Source organism: Stenella coeruleoalba, assembly GCF_951394435.1.
Source record: "Stenella coeruleoalba genome assembly, chromosome: 4".
Taxonomy (NCBI): Eukaryota; Metazoa; Chordata; class Mammalia; order Artiodactyla; family Delphinidae; genus Stenella; species Stenella coeruleoalba.
This window is the reverse complement of record NC_137149.1, coordinates 31,653,003-31,679,063: the sequence shown is the minus strand read 5'-3', so window position 1 is coordinate 31,679,063 and position 26,061 is coordinate 31,653,003. Positions and strand designations below refer to the sequence as shown.

The 26,061-nt window shown below is 42.3% G+C and overlaps 1 protein-coding gene across 6 annotated transcripts in view; it reads left to right on the top strand.

Annotated features, from left to right (window-relative positions):
- Positions 1–26,061, top strand: part of SGMS2 (sphingomyelin synthase 2) — a 155,798-nt gene that overhangs the window by 44,639 nt on the left and 85,098 nt on the right. The window contains exons 2-4 of one of the 6 annotated variants that reach the window (XM_079921074.1): positions 17,043–17,118; positions 17,221–17,285; positions 19,502–19,892. The gene's annotated coding sequence lies outside the window, so the exon portion shown is untranslated. Of the gene's footprint in view, positions 1–12,747; positions 13,507–14,060; positions 14,140–17,042; positions 17,119–17,220; positions 17,286–19,501; positions 19,893–24,618; positions 24,800–26,061 lie in introns of those variants that run through there. The other 5 variants (XM_079921075.1, XM_079921073.1, XM_079921076.1 and 2 more) reach the window with 5 other exon arrangements.

Here is a 26,061-nt window from a genome sequence, read left to right as displayed (position 1 = left end):
TCCCGCAGTTTGAGGGATCTTACTTCCCCAACCAGGGAACAAACCCGTGCCCCCTGCAGTGGAAGCATGGAGTCTTAACCACTGGACCAGTAGGGAAGTCTCAGGGGCCCCAGAGTCTCAACTGACTAAGCAATTGGTAAATTGTGACACTCAAGAACATTTTGTGTATTACTGTACCCCTAGAATGCTCTCACAAATTAATTCGAATTCATTAACATCCTGGCCATAGACGATCTGCATATTTCTGAGGAGAGGCCATTTAGGGAGTCTGCATTACAAACCTTAGGATGGTTTTTGTTGTGTGTGTGGTTTAATTTGGGATTGTCCACAGCATCCACGCGTCACTGCTTACCTTACCTTCACGTCGGCTTCATTTTCTCCCAGTTGGCCCTTACTCTAATGGTAAAGTTTGGCCTGACAAAAGAGCATTTTCCCACCAAAATAATAGGGGTAAACATGTTAACAACTTGGCTACATTTAAACTATATAGTACGTAGTTGGTGTGTGGTGGGAGGGGGTTTGGGAGACTGACTCGTTAGGTTAAATTCTAAGGTCATGGGTCTCTTCAATTTGCCCTATTATGCCTATTGCCAACCAGGCTGAGGATGCTGGAGTTCACTGCCTTGGAAATTCCTTACCATAAACCTACCTGCAGAGACTCCTAAAACTCTGTAGGGATTTGTGCTGGTTATTCTCTGTTTGCCCTTCCAGATCCCTTCTCACCCATCTCAGCTCTGTTCTGTACCCCTGGACACTAAACCTTTACCAACGGTATGGTCTGGGTTTTCTTACCCTTCAGCTTTGGGTTAGGGTCAGTCAGCAGGAGGAAATCTGAGGGCAGGAGGAGAGGGAAGTCAGGGTCATTGTTCTCACTCTTTCCCCTCTTGTAACAGTTCTGCCTGGTCACACTCCTCCCCCTAAGGCCATAGCTCCCATCAGGCTGCCCCCTTTACACAGAGCTGGCTCTTATCTGCTGCTGGAAACATCTTTCCCTTTCTTTCCCCTTCAGGCCTAGAGTTAGTAATGACTTCCCAATGTCCCTGGGCACTCCATCGTCTTATTTTATCTTTGTACTGGCCTCTCTGACTACACCCTTTATAACTAGTCCCTTCATTAAACTCTTTGTAGTTAAACCCTTTGGGTATATCATCTTTTTCCTGACAAGACCCTAACTGTATGAGGACATGTATAGCTGTATGCCCATGGTTCAGCATTTCAGTGAATATAATTATTATTGTTATTCTATGTTTTCCTCTTAACTTTTTCATTTATTTAGATATCTACTACTTTAATTCCCTAACATATTTCAAGGGGTATTATCCTAGTGATGGAGGGACCAGGGGAAACCCAGAAGCTGTTGGCACTAGTAGACACAATTAAAGTGGGTTCTAAACAGCATGGCATGTCATCCATGAGTTGGGTTGAAAAACTTTGAAAACAAATGTGAAATAAGTACATTAAGTTTTAAGTTACTTCCAGATGAAATATCATCACATTTTCATCAATGTAATTGTGATGTGCTTATCTTATTTTCCCAACTGTATTGAGAACATTTTGAAACCAGGAATATAGGCTATACTTTTGTCTCCCTTGTAAAACTCAGTATTTTCCAGAGTAAATACTACAGTACTATGTGATCTACAGCTGGTTTAATCTGCAAGTACAGAGGAACCAAGAAAATGAAGGGCCCACTATCAATTGTACTCAGATTTTCAACTGTGTGGAGGGTGGTCACACGTAACCTTCGAATTGTTCAAGTGTCAACTGTATAATGAAGGAAACCAGACCAGAGGAAGAGAGGATTAAAAGAAGGACACAATTAATTTATGAGACCTAGCTACAAAAGGGCAAGGGCAACAGAAAGTGAAGAATGCCAGGTTGGGTGGGTAGGGGTGATGTAATGTCAAGAAATTAGATGGAAAACAATGGGTTTTAAAAGCACAAAAGAAAACAGAAAGTGGTTTTTTAAAACTATTACAGGCAATTACTTTCTTCTGAATCTTAGAGCATTTGATATTAAATAAATTTGCAATTCAAGTCCCATCCCTTTTTTTTAAAAACATCTTTATTGGAGTATAATTGCTTTACAATGGTGTGTTAGTTTTTGCTTTATAACAAAGTGAATCAGTTATACATATACACATGTTCCCATATCTCTTCCCTCTTGCATCACCCTCCCTCCCACCCTCCCTATCCCACCCCTCTAGGTGGTCACAAAGCACGGAGCTGATCTCCCTGTGCTATGCAGCTGCTTCCCACTAGCTATCTATTCTACCTTTGGTAGTATATATATGTCCATGCCACTCTCTCACTTTGTCACAGCCTACCCTTTCCCCCTCCCCACATCCTCAAGTCCATTCTCTAGTAGGTCTGCGTCTCAATTCCCGTCTTACTCCTAGGTTCTTCATGACTTTTTTTTTTTCTTAGATTCCGTATATATGTGTTAGCATACGGTATTTGTTTTTCTCTTTCTGACTTACTTCACTCTGTATGACAGACTCTAGGTCCATCCACCTCACTACAAATAACTCAGTTTCGTTTCTTTTTATGGCTGAGTAATATTCCATTGTATATATGTGCCACATCTTCTTTATCCATTCATCCGATGATGGACACTTAGGTTGCTTCCATCTCCTGGCTATTGTAAATAGAGCTGCAATGAACATTTTGGTACATGACTGTTTTTGAATTATGGTTTTCTCAGGGTATATGCCCAGTAGTGGGATTGCTGGGTCGTATGGTAGTTCTATTTGTAGTTTGTTTTTTTTTTGCGCTACGCGGGCCTCTCACTGCTGCGGCCTCTCCCGTTGAGGAGCACAGGCTCCGGACCTGCAGGCCCAGTGGCCATGGCTCATGGGCCCAGCCGCTCCGCGGCATGTGGGATCTTCCCGGACCAGGGCACGAATCCGCGTCCCCTGCATCGGCAGGCGGACTCTCAACCACTGCGCCACCAGGGAAGCCCTATTTGTAGTTTTTTAAGGAACCTCCATACTGTTCTCCATAGTGGCTGTATCAATTTACATTCCCACCAGCAGTGCAAGAGTGTTCCCTTTTCTCCACACCCTCTCCAGCATTTACTGTTTCTAGATTTTTTGATGATGGCCATTCTGATGGGTGTGAGATGATATCTCATTGTAGTTTTGATTTGCATTTCTCTAATGATTAATGATGTTGAGCATTCTTTCGTGTGTTTGTTGGCAATCTGTATATCTTCTTTGGAGAAATGTCTATTTAGGTCTTCCGCCCATTTTTGGATTGGGTTGTTTGTTTTTTTGTTATTGAGCTGCATGAGCTGCTTGTAAATTTTGGAGATTAATCCTTTGTCAGTTGCTTCATTTGCAAATATTTTCTCCCATTCTGAGGGTTGTCTTTTGGTCTTGTTTATGGTTTCCTTTGCTGTGCAAAAGCTTTGAAGTTTCATTAGGTCCCATTTGTTTATTTTTATTTCCATTTCTGTAGGAGGTGGGTCAAAAAGGATCTTGCTGTGATTTATGTCATAGAGTGTCCTGCCTATGTTTTCCTCTAAGAGTTTGATAGTTTCTGGCCTTACGTTTAGGTCTTTAATCCATTTTGAGCTTATTTTTGTATATGGTGTTAGGGAGTGTTCTAATCTCATTCTTTTACATGTAGCTGTCCAGTTTTCCCAGCACCACTTATTGAAGAGACTGTCTTTTCTCCACTGTATATTCTTGCCTCCTTTATCAAAGATAAGGTGACCATATGTGCGTGGGTTTATCTCTGGGCTTTCTATCCTGTTCCATTGATCTATATTTCTGTCGCGTCCCTTTTAAGGTCAAATTGGAGTAAGGCGATATCATCATGTACAGTACCCTTATGTAAACAGTTTGTAAACTGTAAAAGTTATGTAGATAATGGCCTTATTGTTATCACTATTAACAATATTAATATTAAAGTGTGAATAATTTAAAAAATCACAGTAAAAACAAATCATATACAGTGCCTTAATAAACCATATGGAGGAAGATGTGTGTGTATGCACATTCTAATTGGAATATAACCAGGGATACAGCTGGAGATCCAGCCAATGAAGAAGGAGAGTGAGGCCTGGGAGGCTAGCAAGCTGTCCAGATGTGTTCTGCAGGGGGTCATTTTGGGCACCAGTCTGTGAAGTCCAGTCTTTAGTTTGGCAGGCTTAAAACTCAACTTTGCTAGAATAGCAAGGTGACTGGCTTTCTAGAGGCAGCCTGACCAGAATTATGTCATAGAACACTCTAAACAGCAGAATATAACTAGTAAGCTCATTAGGGAATTCTCTTCCTCTTGGCTAGAGTCCAGACCAGTGACTGTCAAACAGAGAAGGAGGTTGGAAGTAGGGTGGTGGAGGATGACCCTCCCTAGTGAGAAGGAGCCTCAGTTTCTCTGGGGAATCTGTTTAAAGCGACTTAAATCCACACTAGGCTCCCTTCGTTCCTCCTTCTTACCCAATCCCAGACAGTCTTGTAATTCTGATAGCCCCGTCCAGGAGGGCATGGTCCCTGATTGAAAATCATGGCTGATATTTCTTATTATTAGAAATAATAATAATTATTATTGAGCAAATTACACAACTATATAGGGAAATTTGCTCAACTATATAGGGAAAAAGGTAGAGAATCATTGCCTTAAGCTAAAATTTTCCAAGTTTTTCCTCAGCATAAGAATTACCTCAGGGCTTCCCTGGGGGTGCAGTGATTGAGAGTCCACCTGCCAATGCAGGGGACACGGGTTCGTGCCCCGGTCCGGGAAGATCCCACATGCCGAGGAACGGCTGGGCCCGTGAGCCATGGCCACTGGGCCTGCGCGTCCGGAGCCTGTGCTCCGCAACGGGAGAGGCCACAACAGTGAGAAGCCCGCGTACTGTAAAAAAAAAAAAAGAATCACCTCAGGGGAGTTGGGTTCAATCCCTGGTCAGGAGGGAGCTAAGCCCACGTGGTGTGGCAAAAAAAAAAGAATCACCTCAGGCACTTACTTAACATGGTGTCAGGAATCCGTCCCCTGAAGATTCATTGAGTCATGGGTGGGCCCCACATGATGATGGTATTTAGCAAACTGGCTAGTTTGGGCAATGCTGCTCCAGGCTAACCTCTGTGGGAATCAAGTCATTATCATGCAGGCCTCCTTTTTGCTGTTGCTGAATTTTCCAAGGCACCTGTTCCCACTACCCTCCAGGAGACTCTCAGAAATATATCTGCCATTTCTCATGTGGCCCGAACACTTACCCCTTTATGGTAGAAGTGAGGGTCAAAGAGTAAAAACAAAGCAAACTCAAAGTTAGCCAGTCAGGCATATACACAGACCCCAGAGGTTAGACCAGCCCTTACTTCTGATTCAAGTACTATATTTCAACCAGCCAGATTCCCCCGACTGATGCACCTTTGGTACTATTCTCTCGATCCCTTGGATGCTAACCACATAAAGACCACCTGGAGCCGTCAATATGACAGATCTCAATATTAAAATGGAAGGAGGGACTTCACTGGTGGCTCAGTGGTTAAGAATCCGCCTGCCAATGCAGGGGACGCGGGTTGGAGCCCTGGTCTGGGAAGATCCCACATGCCGCGGAGCAACTAAGCCCGTGCGCCACAACTACTGAGACTGTACTCTAGAGCCCGTGAGCCACAGCTACTGAAGCCTGCGCTATAAGAGCCCGTGCTCCGCAACAAGAGAAGCCACTGCAATGAGAAGCCAGTGCACTGCAACAGAGTAACTCCCTCTTGCTGCAACTGAAGAAAGCCCGCGTGCAGCAGTGAAGATCCAATGCAGCCAAAAATTAAAAATAAATAAATTTATTAAAAACAAAAAAACCATACGGCACTGGCACAACAGACACATAGGTCAATGGAACAGAATAGAGACCCTTTGCCTGTCTATTCCATCACTACTCCCATTCTCTGCGCCATGTCCAAGTGGCTGAGTGCTGCCTGAGAAAGCCACTCTTGGTATCACCATGGCCCCAACCGTGCCATCTGTCACATTTACAGAGTTTCTCTAGTCAGTTCATGTTCTTACTCTCCAGTGTGGTTACTTCAAACTTTTCCCATTCTCTCTAAAACCTCTCACGTCTTCCATTTCCTGTTCTCACTTGATGATGTCACTTTGCACTCAGCAGAATGGGCCTCCCAAAGATGTCCATGCCCTAATCCCTAGAACCTGTGAATATGTTACATTACATGGCAAAAGGGACTTTGCAGATATAATTAAGATTATGGGTCTTACAATAGAAAAAGTAGCCTGAATTATCCAGGTGGGCCCAATTTAATCACATGCTCCTTAAAAACAGAGAACTTTCTCCAGCGGAGGCAAAGAGATGTGGCAGAGAAGTAAGAAAGATTCCAGTTGTGAGAAGGATTCAACATGCTGTGGCTAGCTCTGGGACAGATGCCTCTGCTGCCAAAGGTGACCCCCCCCCCACCCCCCAGCTGACAGCCAGCAGGGAAATGGAAACCTTTGTTCCGCAAGCGGAAAGAACTAGATTCTGCTAATGACCTGAGGAGTTTGGAAGCCTGCCAGAACCTGCTGAAACTTGGAGCAGAGAAACCAACAGACCAGCACAGCTGTGAGCTAATACATTTGTGTTATTTCAAGCTAGTAAGTTTGCGATCATTTGTTACAGCAACAATAGAAAACTAATACACACCTCCTGACTCACAGAAAAATGGAAGCATCCAAAGGGGTGAGTTCAGGGCATCCCTGGTGGCGCAGTGGTTGAGAGTCCGCCTGCCGATGCAGGGGACACGGGTTCGTGCCCCGGTCTGGGAAGATCCCACATGCTGCGGAGCGGCTGGGTCCGTGAGCCATGGCCGCTGAGCCTGCGCGTCCGGAGCCTGTGCTCCGCAACCGGAGAGGCCACAACAGTGAAAGGCCCGTGTACCGCAAAAAAAAAACCCCAAAAAACAAACAAAAAAAAAACAAAGGGGTGAGTTCAACTTTCTACACGCAGTCTACAAACATAACTGTGTCACTCCCATGCTTCTCTTTCTTCCTTTTTCCCTCTTGTTGTATTGGACTAGCTGTTCTTTCTCATCTCCCAGGCCATTCCTTCCATCTGTTCTGAATACCATCTCCTCTTGACTTCTGAACTTTGACTATTGATTATGCTCCCCGTTGTCTCCTTCCTCAACCCCCTTACTGATTCCTTCCCATCAGCAGTCAATTGTAGAAAGTTTTCCTCACCTCAGAAAGAAAACCTATACCATTAGCCCTCATTTCCCACCAACCCAAGTTTATTTTACAAATTTATTCTGATACTGCTTTAGCACCCCTTATAGATCAGCCCTCCAGGAAGACAGCTCACTGGCCTGCTGCTGAACCCGGCTCTTTTTCACTCCCACTCAACCAGGATTCCACTCAACATAGCATAACCGAACTCCCTCTGGCTAAGGCTAACAAAGACCTCTGTGTTACCAAATCCAGTGGACTTTTACATCTTTATTTTACCTGAGCTCTCAGGAGCATCCGATATATTATAGATGGCCATTCTACCTTTCTCAAAAAGTCTTTTCCTTGTTATCCTGGATACTGCACTCTTCTGGTCTTCTTCCTGTTGCTCTAGTTATGAATTTACAGCATCATCTGCGGTGTTCTTTACCAAACCTAAAATTTTGGGTTCTCTCTTAGACACTCTGTATTCTTTTTCCAGGCCATCTCATTTTTTCCTATGGCTTGCTTTTTTTTTTAATTGAGGTATAATTGATTTACAATATTATATTAGTTTCAGGTGTACAGCACAGTGATTCACTATTTTTATAGCTTATACTCCATTTATAGTTATTATAAAATATTGGCTATATTCCCTGTGCTGTACAATATATCCTTGTTGCTTATTTATTTTGTACATAGTAGTTTGTATCTCTTAATCCACTACTCCTATCTTGCCCCATCCTTTCCCTCTCCACACTGGTAAACACAGTTTGTTCTCTATATAGACTATTTCTGTCTTGTTGTATTCATTCTTTTGTTTAAATTTTTAGATTCCACATTTCCACATATAAATGATAACATTCAGTATTTGTCTTTCTGTATCTTACTTATTTTACTAAGCACAGTACCCTCCAGGTCCAGCCCTGTTGCTGCAAATGGCAAAAGTTCATTCCTTTTAATAGCTGAGTAGTATTCCATTTTATATGTATACCACATCTTCTTTATCCATTCATCTGTTGATGGACACTTAGGTTGCTTTGATATCTTGGCAATTATAAATAATGCTGCTATGAACATTGGGGTGCGTGTATCTTTTCAAGTTAATGTTTCAATTTTCTTCAGATATATGCCCAGGAGTGGAATTGCTAGATCATACAGTAGTTCTAGTTTTAGCTTTTTGAGGACCCTCCATATTGTCTTCCACAGTGGCTGCACCAGCTCACATTCCCACCAACTATGTCCAAGGGGTCCCTTTCCTCCACATCCTCACCAACATTTTTTATTTGTGGTCTTTTTGATGACAGCCCTTCTGACAGGTGTGAGGTGATATCTCATTGTGGTTTCAGTTTGCATTTCTCCGATGATTAGTGATTTTGAGAATTGTTTCATGTGCCTGTTTGGCATTGGTATGTCTTCTTTGGAAAAACGTCTGTTCAGACCTTCTGCCCAGTTTTTTCTATTTCTGATATTCAGTACCGTGAGCTGCTTAGATACTTTCAACATCAACCCCGTATTGTTCAGATCACTTACAAATATTTTCTACCCTTCAGTATGTTGTCCTTTCGTTGTCAATTGTTTCCTTTGCTGTGCAAAAGCTTTTAAGTTTAATTAGGTCCCATTTGTTTACCTTTTCTTTTGTTTCATGTGCCTTAGGTGACAGATCCAAAAAAATATTGCTACAATTTATGACACAGACTGTTCTGCCTGTGTTTTTTTCTGAGTTTTATGCTTTCCAGTCTAACATTTAGGTCTTTAATCCATTTTGAGTTCATTTTTGTATATGGTATGAGAAAATGTTCTAATTTCATTCTTTTACATGTAGCTGTCCAGTTTTCCCAGCACCACTTATTGAAGAGACTGTCTTTCCTCCATTGTATATTCTTGCCTCCTTTGTCGTAGATAAGTTGACCATAAGACGTGGGTTTATTTCTGGGGTCTCTATTCTGTTCCATTGATCTATGTGTCTGTTGTGCCAGTACCATAGTGTTTTTTTGTTTTTAAAAAATTTATTTATTTATTTTTAATTTTTGGCTGCATTGGATCGTTGCTGCACACGGGCTTTCTTCAGTTACCGCAAATGGGAGCTACTCTTTGTTGTGGTGCATGGGCTTCTCATTGCAGTGGCTTCTCTTGTTGCAGAGCACAGGCTCTAATAGTGCAGACTTCAGTAGTTGTGGCTCACGGGCTTAGTTGCTCTGTGACATGTGGGATCTTCCTGGACCAGGGCTCAAACCCGTGTCCCCTGCACTGGCAGGCAGATTCTTAACCACTGCACCACCAGGGAAGCCCCAGTACCATACTGTTTTGATTGATGTAGCTTTGTAGTATAATCTGAAGTCAGGGAGCATGATACCTCCAGCTCTGTTATTCTTTCTCAAGATTGTTTTGACTATTCGGGATCTTTTGTGCTTCCATACACATTTTAAAATTATTTTTTCTAGATCTCTGATAAATGCCATTGGTATTTTGAAAGGGGTTGCAATGAATCTGTAGATTGCCTTGGGTAGCTACTATGGTCATTTTAACAATTATTAATTTTTCTAATCCATGAACACAGTGTATCTTTCCATCTGTTTGTGTTGCCTTCAATTTCTTTCATCAGTATCTTACGGGTTTTTTTTTTTGGCCACACTGCATGGCATGCAGGATCTTAGTTCCCTGGCCAGGGATCAAACCCATGCCCCCTGCATTGGGAGCATGGAGTCTTAACCACTGGACCACCAGGGAAGTCCCATCTTAAGTTTTCTAAGTACAGTTAGATTTATTCCTAGGTATTTTATTCTTTTTGATGAGATTGTAAATGGGATTGTTTCCTTAATTTCTCTTTCTTGTAGTTGTTAGTTTTAGAAATGCAACTGATTTCTGCATATTAATTTTGTATCCTAAATTTTACTGAATTCATTGATGAGCTCTAGTATTTTTTTGGTGGCATCTTGATGATTTTCTGTGTATAGTATCATGTCATCTGCAGTGACCGTTTTACTTCTTCCTTCCTAATTTTGATTCCTTTTTTTAAAAAAAAATTACAGTTACCCTGGGCTTCCCTGGTGGTGCAGTGATTGAGAATCTGCCTGCCAATGCAGGGTACACAGGTTCGGCCCCTGGTCCAGGAAGATCCCACATGCAGTGGAGCAACTAAGCCTGTGTGCCACAACTACTGAGCCTATGAGCCACAACTCTAGAGCCCATGATCCACAACTACTGAGCTCGTGTGCTGCAACTACTGAAGCCCGTGTGCCTAGAGCCCATGCTCCGCAACAAGAGAAGCCACCACAATGAGAAGCCCATGCACTGCGATGAAGAGTAGCCCCCATTAGCCACAACTAGGGAAAGCCCACGCGCAGCAACGAAGACACAATGGAGCCAAAAAAAAAAATTACAATTTCCTTTATTGCTGTTTGCTTTGATTATTGTATCACTTAGCTATTGCTGTATAACAAGTGTCCTTAATTCAAATGGTTTAATATAATGCCTTTATTTTTTTTAGTTTTTATTGAAGTGTAGTTGATTTACAATTTTACAATGTTGTGCTAGTTTCAGGTGTACAGCAAAGCAATTCATATGTGTGTGTGTGTGATATATAGTCTTTTTTAGATTTTCTTTCATTATAGGTTATTACAAGATAATGAGTACAGTTCCCTGTGTATACAGTAGATCCTTTATTTATTTATTTATTTATTTTTGGCTACATTGGGTCTTCATTGCTGTTTGTTGTGGTGCATGTGCTGTCATTGTGGTGGCTTCTCTTATTGTGGAGCATGGGCTCTAGGGGCGTGAGCTTCAGTAGTTGCAGCACGTGGGCTCAGTAGCTGTGGCTTGCGGCTCTAGAGCGCAGCCTCGGTAGTTGTGGCACACGGGCTTAGTTGCTCCGCGGCATGTGGGATCTTCCCAGACCAGGGCTCGAACCCATGTCCCCTGCACTGGCAGGCAGACTCTTAACCACTGTGCCACCAGGGAAGTCCCTACAGTAGATCCTTGTTGGTTATCTATTTTATATATAGTAGTGTGTATATTCTCAATTTGGATTCCTTCTATTTCTTTTTTTTTGTCTGGTTGCTGTGGCTAGGACTTCTAATACTATGTTGAATAAAAATAGTGAGAGTGGGCATCCTTGTCTTGTTCTTGTTCTTAGAGGAAAAGCTTTCAGCTTTTCACTGTTAAGTATCATGTTAACTGTCAGCTTATCATATATGGCCTTTATTATGTTGAGTTATGTTCTCTATATACCACTTTGTGTAGAGTATGTGTGTGTGTGTATGTGTAGAGTTTTTATCATAAATCGATGTAGAATTTTTTCAAAAATTTTTTCTGTATCTACTGAGATGATCATATGATTTTTATTCTTAACTTTATTAATGTGGTGTATCACATTGATTTATTTGCAGATACTGAACCATTCTTGCATCCCTGAGATAAATCCCACTTGATCATGGTGTATTAGCCTTTTAATGTATTGTTGGATTTGGTTTGCTAATATTTTGTTGAGAATTTTTGCATCGGTGTTCATCAGTGATATTGGCCTGTAATTTTCTTTCTTTTTTTTTGATATCTTTGTTTGATTTTGGTTATCAGGGTGATGCTGGTCTCGTAGAATAAGTTTGGAAGCATTCCTTCCTCTACAATTTTTCTACAGTTGTTTGGAATAGTTTGAGAAAAATAGGGTTAACTCTTCTGTAAATGCTTGGGAGAATTCACCTGTGAAGCCATCTAGCCTTGGACTTTTGTTTGGGAGTTGTTTTTTGTTGTTGTTTTTGAATTGGAGTATAGTTGCTTTACAATGTTGTGTTAGCTTCTACTGCACTGCAAAATGAATCAGCCATATATATACATATATCCCCTCCCTTTTGGATTACCCTCCCATTTAGGATACCACAGTGCATTAAGTAGAGTTCCCTGTGCTATACAGTATGTTCCCATCAGTTGACTATTTAATACATAGCATCAATAGCATATATGTGTCAATCCCAATCTCCCAATTCCTCCCATCCCACCCCTTTCCCCCTTGGTATCCATACATTTGTTCTCTGTGTCCATGTCTCTATTTCTGCTTGGCAAATAAGGTCATCTATGCCATTTTACTAGATTCCACATATATGCATTAATATACAATATTTGTTTTTCTCTTTCTGACTTACTTCACTCTGTATGATACTCTCTAGGTCCATCCACGTCTCTACAAATGACCCAATTTCATTCCTTTTTATGGCTGAGTAATATTCCATTGCATATATGTACCACATCTTCTTTATCCATTCCTCTGTTGATGGACATTTAGGTTGCTTCCATGTCCTGGCTTTTATAAATAGGGCTGCTATGAACATTGTAGTGCATGTATCTTTTTGAATTATGGATTTCTCTGGGTATATGCCCAGTAGTGGGCCTGCTGGGTCATAGTGTAGTTCTATTTTTAGGTTTTTAAGGAACCTCCATACTGTTTTGTTGGGAGTTTTTAAATTACTGATTCAATTTCATTACTGGTAATTGGTCTGTTCATATTGTCTATTTCTTCCTGATTCAGTCTCGGGAGATTGTACATTTCTAGGAATTTGTCCATTTCTTCTAGGTGGTCCATTTTATTGGCATACAGTTGTTCATAGTAATCTCTTATGATGCTTTGTGTTTCTGTGGTGTCCATTGTAATTTCTCCTTTTCATTTCTGATTTTATTGATTTGGGCCCTCTTTTTGTCTTGATGAGTGCAGCTAAAGGTTTATCAATTTTATGTTTTCAAAGAACCAGCTCTTAGTTTTACTGATCTTTTCTTTTCTTTCTTTCTTTCTTTCTTTCTTTCCTTCCTTCCTTCCTTCCTTCCTTCTTTCTTTCTTTCTTTCTCTCTTTCTTTCTTCCTTCCTTCCTTCCTTCTTTTCTTTCTTTATTCCTTTCTTTCTTTCCTTCTTTCTTTCTTTTTTTCTTTGTCTCTATTTCATTAATTTCTGCTCTGATCTCTATGATTTCTTTCCTTCCACTAACTTTGTTTTCTGTTTGTTCTTTTTCTAATTAATTTACGTATAGGGTTAGGTTATTTATTTGAAATTTTTCTTGTTTCCTGAGGTAGGCTTGTATCTCTATAAACTTCCCTATTAGAACTGCTTTTGCTGCATTCCATAGATTTAGGATTATTGTGTTTTCATTTTCATTTGTCTCTAGGTATTATTTTTTCTTTTTTTTTTGCCGTACACGGGCCTCTCACTGCTGTGGCCTCTCCCGTTGCGGAGCACAGGCTCCGGACACGCAGGCTCAGCGGCCATGGCTCACAGGCCCAGCCGCTCCACGACATGTGGGATCTTCCCGGACCGGGGCACGAACCCGTGTCCCCTGCATCGGCAGGCAGACTCTCAACCACTGCGCCACCAGGGAAGCCCTCTAGGTATTTTTTTATTTCTTGTTTGATTCCTTCAGTGATTCATTGGTTGTTTAGTAGCATATTGTTTAGCTTCCATGTGTTTTTGTTATCTACATTTTTTTTGTTATTTTTAGTTGATTTCTAGTCTCATCCCGTTGTGGTTGGAAAAAATGTTTGGTATAATTTAAATTTTCTTAAATTTACCAAGGCTTGTTTTGTTTTCTTTTGTGGTCTAGTATGTGATCTGCCCTGGAGAATGTTCCATGTGCACTTGAAAAGAATGTGTATTCTGCTGCTTTGGGATGGAATGTTTTATATATATATATATATGTATTTGTTTTATGTGTCCTTATTGATTTTTTTCTGTCTGGATGATCTGTCCATTGATGTAAGTGGGGTGTTAAATTCCTCTCCTATTATTGTTTTGCCATTGATTTCTCCCTTTATGTCTGTTAATATTTGCCTTATGTGTTTATGTGCTCCCAACTTGGGTGCATACATATTTACAATTGTTATATCTTCTTCTTGGATTGATCCCTTGATCATTATGTGATGTCTTTCTTTGTCTCTTGTTACAGTCTTCGTTTAAAAGTCTATTTTGGGGCTTCCCTAGTGGCGCAGTGGTTGAGACTCCGCCTGCCGATGCAGGGGACACAGGTTCGTGCCCCGGTCCGGGAAGATCCCACATGCCGCGGAGCGACTGGGCCCGTGAGCCATGGCCGCTGAGCCTGTGCATCCTGAGCCTGTGCTCTGCAACGGGAGAGGCCACAACAGTGAGAGGCCCGTGTACCGCAAAAACAAACAAACAAATAAAAGTCTATTTTGTCTTGATATAAATATTGCTACCCTGACTTTCTTTTGATTTCCATTTGCATATTGCATCTTTTTCCATCCCTTCCCTTTCAGTCTCTGTGTGTCTTTAGATCTGAAGTGAGTCTCTTGTAGGCAGCATATAGATAGGTCTTGCTTTTTTTATCCATTCAGTCACCCTAAGTTTTTTGTTTGTTTGTTTTTTAGAATTCTCACTTCTCTTTAATCACTGAGTTTCAGATTTTACAAATAATCTTAGAACAATTTAGGTAACTAAGGTTTTGGGGGGAAACAGTTCTTACTTGTACATGAAAAACTACTACATGCTACATTTTTCTGTAAATAACTCCATTGGCTGGATTAACAAACATTGTCACAGAAACACAGAATTTTTTTAAAGCCATAGATCACTGCATATATATTCACAAAAAGCCATAAACAAACGTGCATTTCTCCTTACTAGGAGAACTTAATTAGATGTTTGAACATTAAGGCAGTGATGATTCTAAAACATAATGAAATTCTAAGTTAAGCCTTTATGTTTATTTTGAAACCCATATTCATAGGCAACTGTGACCAAAGCAAACTTTTTTTTTTTTTTTTTTTTGCGGTATGCGGGCCTCTCACTGTTGTGGCCTCTCCCGTTGCGGAGCACAGGCTCAGGACGCTCAGGCTCAGCGGCCATGGCTCACGGGCCCAGCCGCTCCGCGGCATGTGGGTTCTTCCCGGACCGGGGCACGAACCTGCATCCCCTGCATCGGCAGGCGGACTCTCAACCACTGTGCCACCAGGGAAGCCCCAAAGCAAACTTTTATCTACCAGGTTGAGTTCACCTGCCCAGGGTATGTTATTTATCCACTACCAAAAATTCTTCTACAGGATAGGAATTAGTAGAGACACCATTTATTTACCTTAATGAATTATTAGTCCCCTCCTTAGGTTTTATTTTGAGGATTTAGCTTTCAGCAGCATAAGCATGTGCCACAGAAGGAACAGAGCATTTTTCTGGGTAAACTTAGAAAAATATACAGACCGCACTGATTTTTACTTGCTTGAAATTTGGCCAACAGTCAAGAACTCAGAATCTCCTAAATACAGAAAACCCCAAAAGCATGCTTCACCACACACCCATCTCAAAACATAGATGTTCTTGATTGTTGAAGCACTTGGTCTTCACCTCATTTTCTTTGAAGACTGTTTGCTATTACCCTCTCTAAACAAACAAAGCAACAAAATGCAGAAAACGTATTTTAGATGGATCCATTCTATAATTGCTATCCTCAAGGCACAGATACTATCCTTGCTAGACCAATGTGTTTCCTCATTTAAGGAAAAAAACGAGAGGTGGATGAAAAGAAGATTCTCTTTAAATAGTTGTTGATTGCACTCTTGCCCTATCAAGCTTATGCAAAGTGTTCACATTTAGCGGGGTACGTCCTTTTCTCCTTACGTTATTTTTTTTAACATTTAGAGAGACAAAACTCAGACTCAGGGCTTCCTTGGTGGCGCAGTGGTTGAGAGTCCGCCTGCCGATGCAGGGGACACGGGTTCGTGCCCCGGTCTGGGAAGATCCCACGTGCCGCGGAGCGGCTGGGTCCGTGAGCCATGGCCGCTGAGCCTGCACGTCCGGAGCCTGCGCTCCACAAACACGGGAGAGGCCACAACAGTGAGAGGCCCGCGTACCGCAAAAAAAAAAAAAAAAAAAAAACAAAAACTCAGGCTTAGCTGGTGGGTGCACTTTGAGGAGCAGCTCCGGGGCACCATCTTGGCCTTCTGTAAGGAGTAGGAGAGATGCTCGTAGGACACACTCCAGTCTGAGCTAACAGGCATGATTTCATAGCCCAGTGTTTCCATAGTTGGGGTGACTTACTGTCACTTAGACTGAAAGTCAGTCACCCTAAGTTTTTTGATTGGGACATTTAGTCATTTACATTTAAAGTAATTACAGATAGGTTGTATTTAATCTCATTTAGTTAATTGTTTTCTGGGTGTTTTTGTAGTTCTTCGCTGTTTCTTTCTTTTTCTCTTGCTCTCTTCATGATTTGATGATTTTCTTTAGTGTTAGGTTTGAATTCCTTTCTCTTTAGTTTTTATGTCTCTATATTAGGTTTTTGGTTCATGGTTACCATGAGGTTTATATATAGCAATCTTTATATATACATGATTATTTTAAGTTGCTGATGTCTTAATTTCAAATGCACTGTAACAACCCTCCATTTTTACTCTCCTCCCCCCATCATTACTGTTCTTGACATCATATTTTACATCTTTTTGTTTTGTGTATCCCTTAACTGCTTATCACAGATATAAATAGTTTTACTACTTTTGTCTTTTAACCTTCCTGCTCATTTTGCACGTGGTTGATTTACTGCCTTTTCTATATATTTGCCTTTACCAATGAGGTTTTTCTTTTTTGTAATTTTCACGTTTCTAGTTGTAGCCTTTTCTTTTTCACTTAGAGAAATCCCTTTAACATTTCTTGTAAAGCTGGTTTGATGGTGCTGAACTCTTATCTTTTGCTTATCTGTAAAACTTTTTCTTTGAAATTTATTTATTTTTTTATACAGCAGGTTCTTATTAGTTATCCATTCAATACATATTAGTGTATATATGTCAATCCCAATCTCCCAATTTATCACGCCCCCACACCCCGCTTATCTGTAAAACTTTTGATCTCTCCATCCAATCAGAAAGCAAGCCTTGCTGGTGGATTACTCTTGGTTGTATGTTCTTCCTTTTCATCACTTTAGATATGTTGTGCCATTCCCTTCTGGCCAGCAGAGTTTCTGCCGAAAAGTCAGCTGATAGCCTGATGGGAGTTCCCTTGTATGTAATTTATTGCTTTTCCCTTGCTGCTTTTAATATTCTCTCTTCATCTTTAATTTTTGTCATCTAAAATACAATGTGTCTTGGTATGTTCCTCCTTAGGTTGATCCTGTTTTGCACTCTCTGTGCTTCCTGGACCTGGATGTCTGCTTCCTTTCCCAGGTTATGTAAGTATTCAGCTATTATGTCTTCAAATATGTTCTCAGTCCCTTTCTCTCTCTCTCCTCTTTCTGGGACTCCTATAATGCAAATGTTAGTATGCTTGATGTTGTGCCAGAAGTCTCTTAAGCTGTCCTCATTTCCTTTTATTCTTTTTTCTGTTCAACCTCAGTGATTTCCACAGCTCTATCTTCCAGCTCGCTGATACATTTCTCTGTATCATTTAATCTACTCTTGATTCCTTCTAGTTTATTTTTCATTTCAGTTATTGTATTCTTTATCTCTCATTCTTCTTTATATTTTCTGACTCTTTGTTAAAAACTCCTAATTTCTGACTCTGTTCATCCATTTTTCTCCTGAGCTCTTTGACCATCTTTACAGTCATCACCTTGAACTCTTTATCAGGTAGACTGCTTATCTCCACTTCACTTAGTTCAGGCCGGGGCCTGGGGGTTTCCAGGGTTGGTGCGTTGGCTGGGTCCTGACAAGTCAAGCTGCAGAGCTGCACTGGTCCTGGGGCCAGTGTCTGCCTGCTTCTGTGTGGGGTCGTGGCCCAGAGATCCCAGGACTGGTGGGTCGCCTACTTAGGTGTATGAGTCTTGACTGTACTGTGTGTGACTCCACTCCTCCTACCCATCTCATTGCTGTTTCTTTCTTTATATCTTTAGTTGTACAAGATCTTTTCTGGTAGATTCTGGGTTTTCTCATCAAACGTTGCTCTCTAAATATTTGTAATTTTGGTATGCCCATGAGAGGAGGTGAGCTCAGGGTCTTCCTACTCCACCGTCTTTGCCAAGGTCTCCTGTGGCTTTCTTATCTACATGCTGACTCTCCCCAAATTTATATCTGCAAGTTCCTGGCTCTTTTCTGAGTTCCAGACTACTATCATCAGCTCCCCACTTGACATCTCCAATTATACGTGTCAGATCTCAAAGCCATCATGTTTAAATATAATTCATCATCTTCCTTCATAAACCTGTTCTTATCTTGGCATTCCTTGTCCTGGTATAAGGGCACTACCATCCATCCACCCAAGTGCTCAAGTCAACAAAAAAAGTAGGAGTCATCTTTGGCTCCATCCCCACATCCAGTTGATTTGCAAGTTCTGTCCATTATGCTTCAGATCTGCTCTACCTTCTACATTCCCATCACTACTCTCCTAACGCAGACCACGGCCATGTCACACCCGGACTGCGGCAAAACTGCGTATTGCTGTCCCTACACCCTCCTCATTTTCCTCCAGTCCAGAAACAGCATGGACAGTAATGTTCATAAAATGTGGCAAATAGTACATTTCATTTACCCTTCTGAATACCCAAAACACTTTCCTTTAATATAGAACATCTGTATAGATAGTGTAGTAGTACTAACTCTAAAAAAGATAGCCCAAGGATTTTCATTAGTAGAAAAATATTAAAATATTAAACTAAATTGCTCCCCAATCAAGAACTAGACTACCAGATTTCAGAGAGACCAAGTTCAGTGCACACACATACATGTACAAGCATATATATATTTTTTTGGCACACCTTCCAGCCACTAAAATAATAATCTTGAGGAAAGAGCATATGATATAGTGCTAATTTTTTTTAAAAAATCAGAATAAGAATAATTTGTATGCTGTTGTTGAAATTATCTTAAACAATGGAAATCTAATGGAAGGAGACTGGACACCAAAATGTTAACAGTGTTTATACATTTTTTCTTCATTTTCCAATAGCAGCATAATATGGTACTATTACCTTACTTTATTTTATTTTATTTTTTTTTTTGGCGGTACGCGGGCCTCTCACTGTTGTGGCCTCTCCCGTTGCGGAACACAGGCTCCGGATGCGCAGGCTCAGTGGCCATGGCTCACGGGCCCAGCCGCTCCGCAGCATGTGGGATCCTCCCGGACCGGGGCACGAACCCGTGTCCCCTGCATCGGCAGGCGGACTCTCAACCACTGCGCCACCAGGGAAGCCCCTATTACCCCTGTTACTCAGTGTGCATGCAATTTTTTTTTTTTAGAGCATGTTTCAATGTCAGTGTTTAATGTGTCACAACATTTGGCTCATCTTGGCAAATCATGAAATTTTTCTAATTCCTAAGGTATCATTAAACAGCTGTTGTTTTTTTCTAAATAATAATAACTCTGCCCCCTCCCCAACCAGGACTATCTAGGTTTCAATAGCCTAGATTTTCAGTGCAATGGTGTCAATTTCACTTTGGAATCCTTTCACAGATTATGGATGTCCACTTCTCATGAGGGAGTATGAACATGCAAGAAATGGTCAAGAGTTTGCTGTTTGTGAAAAGACTCAGCTGTAGCGGCATCTGGACAACACACTTTCAAAACGGGGTTATTTCATAATTGCATCGGCTCAACTCCGACTGCGCTGGACCTTGTCAGTTTATAGTTGGCTCCGCAATTTCACGCTCCAGGGTGGCAAGAACTGCCCTGCTTGGCCAGCCTGGAGAAGGCTTGGTGAATTCCTGCAGCCATGGCTCCATTTCTTGCTGCCCACGATTGGCATGGCATTGGAGTGAAGTCCATTTGGCCTGTGACTGGACCTCTTATTAGTCACAGGCAAAAAGTCCACTGAGGTCCCCAGGAAAAATAACATGGAATCCAGGTGATAAGGTCTTAACCTCTTCTTGCGCGCTTGGTCTAGTTTCACTTGCTCCCAGGGTGCCGCATGCAGAGACCTTGCATCAACGGCCCTTCACACCACAGCTCCTAGCATGAAACAGCCGGGCCTGACCCCTCAGCTCCGAGATCGTGTGCAGAAGCGCCGCGCACAACACTCAGTGTGGATGCAATTTAAGGAATAGTGGCCAAAAGCATGAACTTTAGGGCCAGAAGGTCCTGGTTTTATGCCCCAATGATGCCACTTACTTTTTTTTTTTTTTTTGTCGCATGGTTTTAGTTCCCTGACCAGGGATTGAACCTGGGCCCTCAGCAGTGAGAGTGCAGAGTCCTAACCACTGGACTGCCAGGGAATTCCCATGATGCTACTTACTTGAATGTGATCTCCAGAAAATGACAATCTCTCTTTTCTTTGGTTACCTTATATGTAGAGAAGGGCATTATGAGTACCTATCTCAGATTGTTGCTGAAATTGTTAAATGAGATAATATAGGTAAAGCAATTTGCACAGTCCACGGCATACAATAAGTACTCAATAAATGGTAGGTGTTTGCTCTTTGGATGGACCTGGCACAGAATAAATATCTGAAACCCCAAATTCAGAGGGTGATCAGCCTTAATCTCTATTGTTCTGGGTGTTATTATCTCTCCAGCTAGACAGTAAGCTTCCTTATGTCATGGACTCGTATTACTGCCTTCTCAGTTGTAATATTGCTTGTGTTGTCGTTTTTGATTTCAAAAGTAATACGTCTTATTGAAAAATAGTCCAGAAATACTAGTTTCCCCCTCCCATTCTTACCTTCTATACAGTTGCCCTCAGTATCTGCAGGGTATTGGTTCCAGGACCCTGGTGGATACCAAAATCCAAGGATGCTCAAATCCCTTATATTAAATGGCAAAGATTTTGCATATAACCTATGCACACCCTCCTATATACTTTAAATCATCTTTAGATTACTTATAATATCTAATACAATGTAAATGCTATCTAAATAATTGCTGGCACTGCAAATTAAAGTTTTGCTTTTTGGAATTTTTTTCTGAATATTTTCGATCTTGGTTGAATCGGAGGCTACAGAACCTGCAGATACAGAGGGCTGACTGTATCTCGTTGCAAGAGGTAATATATAGTTTGATTCTGGATTTTTTGGGGGGAATTTGTTTTTTTTTTAAAACCTGTCTTCCTCCTTTTTTAAAAAGTGTTTTCTTTTTGGCTACCTTGGGTCTTAGTTGCTACATGCGGGCTTTCTTCTAGTTGCGGCCAGAGGGGGCTGCTCTTCGTTGCAGTGTGCGGGCTTCTCATTGCGGTGGCTTTTCTTGTTGCGGAGCATGGGCTTTAGGCGCGCAGGCTTCAGTAGTTGTGGCTCACGGGCTCTAGAGCACAGGCTCAGTAGTTGTGGCGCATGGGCTTAGTTGCTCCACAGCACGTGGGATCTTCCTGGACCAGGGCTTGAACCCACGTCCCCTGCATTGGCAGGTGGATTCTTAACCACTGTGCCACAAGGGAAGCCCTGGGAAGTTATGGGGTTTTTTTTTGCTTTTTAAATTTTATTTATTTATTTATTTTTGGCTGCGTTGGGTCTTCGTTGCTGTGTGTGGGTTTTCTCTAGTTGTGGCAAGTGGGGGCTACTCTTTGTTGCGGTGCACGGGCTTCTCATTGCGGTGGCTTCTCTTGTTGCAGAGCGCAGGCTTCAGTAGTTGTGGCACGTGGGCTCAGTAGTTGTGGCATACGGTCTTAGTTGCTCCGCGGCATGTGGGATCTTCCTGGTTCAGGAAGGACACGAACCCGTGTCCCCTGCATTGGTAGAAGGATTCTTAACCACTGTGCCACCAGGGAAGTCCCGGAAGTTATGTTTGATTCATAAAAATTGTGGGTGAATATATTTCTCATCAACTCATATTTTTCACTTAACACAGAGTTTTCTAAGAGCCTATGGAACTATTTTATTCTTTTTTTTTTCCATTGCCTATATAGTATCTCATAACATGGGATTACTTCACTATTAGTTTGTTCTTTGAGGCTTGTTCATTCATTTATTTCACTCACTGAATAATTACATGCCAGGCACTGGACCCTGGGGAAATTATAAATAGTACTGCTCTAAACATCCTTAGGTAATTTTTCTAAAAAAGCAAACATTCCCATTGCTGAGACATATGTTTAGAAGATGCACATGGTGATTCTTAGACAAACAATGTGGGCACAAAGTGGGAACTCAATAAACATTTGTTGCTTGAGTCAATGACTTAGGTACATCTAGAGTAGGAGTTATTATAAGAGCAGGTAAGTACTACAGATATGTATGTTTTCCTAACTTAACCAGTATGTTGTGTCATACCAAAGAAATATCTGTAAAACTCGCTTTACAGCATGTACTGGTTTAGAAAAAAAATTGACAGGAACACAACTGTCAGCCCTATCTCTCCTTTAGAACATTCAGCATTATTATTTTCGGAAGGTGATTAATCAGGGACTTAGTAAACTTTGATACGTTGTATGAACAAAAAGTTCAGTTGAAGAAAAAATCACCTTTCTGTGAGACAGACAATCAATGTTTTTCAAAACATGGAAATTAAGATGAATAATTTGCTTTCTCATATGTTGACAATGAATAGAATGGAAAAGCTTCATGGAACTCAATCACAATTATATTATTCAATATTACATTTACTGGGGTGTATTTAAGTGGTATAATAAAATCACGTAATTATTTATTTCACAATATTTAAACTGAGACATAATAGTAACTGCAAATTTAAAACTACCCATTAAACAGCCTCTCATACAGACAGAGACCTTTGTATGATAGAGCTGCAGGATTTACATCTGCAACAAGACACACAGGATGGGAGGCCTTCTTTTGAGCTTTTTGACTTCACCCATGGACACAGACCCCGAAGCCCACAATATCATTTTCTGAGATCTGTAGAAAATCTTACTTAAACATATCTCCATAATGCCTGAACATTTGGGTCACAAAGTAGGGAGTAGGTGGGATATTCACTCAAACTTTCCTGTGGCTACACGTTTGAATCTAGTCCTTCTGTGTTACCAGCGGACAGGACACCCAAGCCTCTGATTACATCTGTGATGGTCTATAAAAACTGTTGGTTTGAATTTCTATTTACTTTACATCCTAGCAAGCCAATCCATTTGCTAGTGCCTTCTGGGCAAAATGCCTGGGTTTTGTAAAAAACGAACTCCTATTGAAAAGGAAACATAAACCCAAGTGAAATACATTTCAATTGTTGGTGTTCTGGGTTGTTACCTTTCTGTACCTTGATGTACATTTTCCACAACAATGATGTTGAACCTCTGGTTAACTCAGGAGCGTTTTCATTTCAGGGAAACTCCTGTAGTGACATCATACAGTTGTCCGTTTTGGGACTGTCCTGCAAGTTTTTTTGTGTGGTTTTTTTTGTTTGTTTTTCTGTTACCATCCTGTTGTATTATCATAAACAGATGATTGTTTACCGCCATGATTTCTGCACTGAGCACCCAGACATGTCTCTTGATTATTTTTGTTGACTATATGTAATCACCCATAAGCCAGTGCAAATCCTAAGCATAATTACCCTGTCCGAAAGTAGAAATTAACATAAAACATATCTGTCAGTTAAATTCAATAAGGATTTGACCGAATTCCCTCTGATTCATCCTCGTTAGAATCCGAGGCAGCCATCGTTTACTTTGAAAACTGCCCAGCAGGTGTATGAATAGCAACTCCAAAAAGTGTAGAGCCTTGACCATTTTAAAGAAGGCAACACCCCTTCTAAAAACATAACTGCTGAGCTCATCAAAGAAATCTCACACCGCCGTCTTGTGCTCTCGAAAAGCTGCGGAAAAGCGCAGTGTTCCGCTGAGCAAAGAGCTACTCTCTCACTGTTCATTTTGGTTTCTGTTTTCTATCCTTAATGAGAAGCAAATCAATTAACAGGACATATGACATGGTGGTTAGTCACCTAAGGGAAAGTATTAGTAGCCTCATTAACTTGGTGAACCCTTCCAGCTCTCACCTAGAGTTACCATCGTGCGGACCCATGACTAATCCTGCCCGGCAATCCTTGAGGTCTGGAAACCCACTCTTTGACCCAGGCCAAAGCGATACCCAGTGAATAACCGCTGGTGCCCCAAGCCCACTCACACCGACGTCAGGAAACCGTTCCCGAGAAAGGCAACGTGCGGGGGTGGGGGGAATCTCTTCCCGGCCCCACCCTTGAAAGTTGCAGGGAGTGGCACCCAAAGAACTTTCCCAGATTGTTCTCTGTCACCGCTCAGGGAGGTCCGCTCCAGCCTTTCCCCGCTGAGCCAATCTGCCCCGCCTGCCAAGCCCCTCCTTCCCTGCACCTTTAACGGCTGGGAGCAGAGAGCCGCGGCTGAGGGTTCACTTCTCAAGAAGTCGCACCGGTTTTTCGAGATCCGCTCTGCGCCTGGAGAGCCACAGCAGCGGGAGCGGGCGCCGCCGGGTGAGTCACTGTTTGGAAACGGAGTGGGCGGGCAAGGGTGTGAGAGAATGAATGATGTCAGGAGCGCGCAGGGCGGCGGGCGGGGAGAGCGGGCCGTGGGGCCGCGGTAAACACCGAGCGCCGCGGCGCGGGCTGAGCGGGGAGACCCCGCCCTCCGCGCGCAAGGAGCCGTCCTCGGCAGCCAGAGCCCGGCCGGTGCTGCAGCGCCGCCGAGAGCGGCCTCGGAAGCGGCAGCCGCGGGAGAGACCCGGGAGGTGCTTCCCTGGCAGGGCCGAGGCAGGAGAGGGCGAGACCCCGAGCAAACTTTACAGCGGCTTCGGCCGGGGGCGGCTGCGGCTGCGGCAGCGGGCTCCGTCCGCTAGCAGATCCCGGGCCCGGGAGCTGGTGCGTCCGGCCGGGAAGATCTGGAGCCCCAGGTGAGAGCGGGTAAGGAGCGCCGGAGGGGCCGGGGAGGAGGATGGGCTGGAAAGCCGTGCGGCGGGCGCAGCGCGGGGGGGCATGGTGGACTGCGAACGCGGACGTGGCTCTAATTCGGCTCCCACGCGCCCCGCCCCAAGGCATCCTTCCCTGATTTTGCCTGATAGAGAGGATGGACGTGTGGCTTCGTCTCCACGCTCTGAGCATTCATCTCATTCATTTGCAACCACTGCGGGTCACTCGGTCCTGACGTTGAAAGGACACAGACTGAACCATAGATTGTCCTGAGCCACTCTGGAGGTCAGGACTTTAGTTCAAAGGAGGTGGAGGAGGGACTGTCTTTAAGCTTTTTTGAGAGGCACTTACTGATGATGTGTGAACGGTAAGAACCCAGCTCTGGGCTGCCCACACTGAAACGTTTCCACGTTTGGCATTCCAAAGCTACTACCCTTAAGGAAAGGGAGGCTTGGTGTTTCAGCGCAGATAGGTGCGACTGGACCCGTCTACTTCTCTGAGGTATGGATGGTTAATAGCCCGCGGCTACGTCTTTAAACAACTCAAACGTTATGTCCTGTAATTTTTATGTATCAGTCTCTGCCATTCTTCTATTTCATCTTGCTTGCTCTAATACGACCTTAGGATCGTTTTGACACGTATGTTAAATTTTTGAAGAGATTCAATTGTTTAGTGCCTCTAGGTGGGCGTGGATTTTGAACTTAACTTTCCAAATCCTTGGTTTCAATCCTAGTCACATCTGTTAATGGTGGGTTCTCAGTCGCATTAAACACTCTGAACTAGTAAAATGGGACTGTAACAACTTCAGAGGATAATAATGAGAGTTAAACCTCAGAAGACCTATCATAATGTCTGCCACAAAGCAGACCTCAACAAATTTTAACTGTTTATATATAAATAGTGTGTTCCAGCTGGCTTAGATAATCACCAATTAATTTCCACAGGATTTCCTACTTACAAACCTGGTGGGTTGAGGTTTAGGGTGTGAAATCCTTTGGCAAGTTCCTCAGAGTGTGAAGTAAGTTCAACGCTTCTGTGTGGATACCTGAAAGAGTTCGGGTTCCCACCCCATACCAGGGGAACTGCCATTCACTAAACAGAGTCAGAGCAGTGGCTGAAAGTGACAAATGGAATTTGGAGGAAGAAAGGATGTGTGGATAACTCTCTAACTTTACCCTTAACTTGTTTTTTTGCCTTTTAAAAAAATACGCAGGACAAAATTGTAGCCCTTTCCTTGGTTTGCTGCTGACCTTACT